Source organism: Rhagoletis pomonella, unplaced genomic scaffold (genome assembly GCF_013731165.1).
Source record: "Rhagoletis pomonella isolate Grant_MI unplaced genomic scaffold, Rhpom_1.0 Rhpom_scaffold_00002, whole genome shotgun sequence".
Lineage (NCBI taxonomy): Eukaryota > Metazoa > Arthropoda > Insecta > Diptera > Tephritidae > Rhagoletis > Rhagoletis pomonella.
Window position 1 is genome coordinate 88,007,668 of NW_023458556.1, and position 370 is coordinate 88,008,037.

The following is a 370-nucleotide window of genomic DNA, read 5'->3' on the forward strand; positions in this document are numbered from 1 at the left end:
GTTTTGTTTTCTCTGCTTTTACATTTTATTTTCTGTTTCCTTTTTCTATTTATCTACATTTATTAATTTTAATTTTTTTTTTTATTATTTTATTATCATTATATATATATATATGTATATATATATATATTTTCTTCTAAGTCCATTTAATATATTTTTTTTCTTTCTTATCTAGCCTGCATATATAAATGTAAGTGTATATATATATATATAGGCCCGAAGGACTCACCCCTTGTTGCAGCAGTTCTTGGTGGGGCCTGCTGTTGTTGTTACGGTGTGGTTGCTGCTTGTTGTTGTTACGGTGTGGTTGCTGCTTGTTGTTGTTACGGTGTGGTTGCTGCTTGTTGTTGTTACGGTGTGGTTGCTGCTT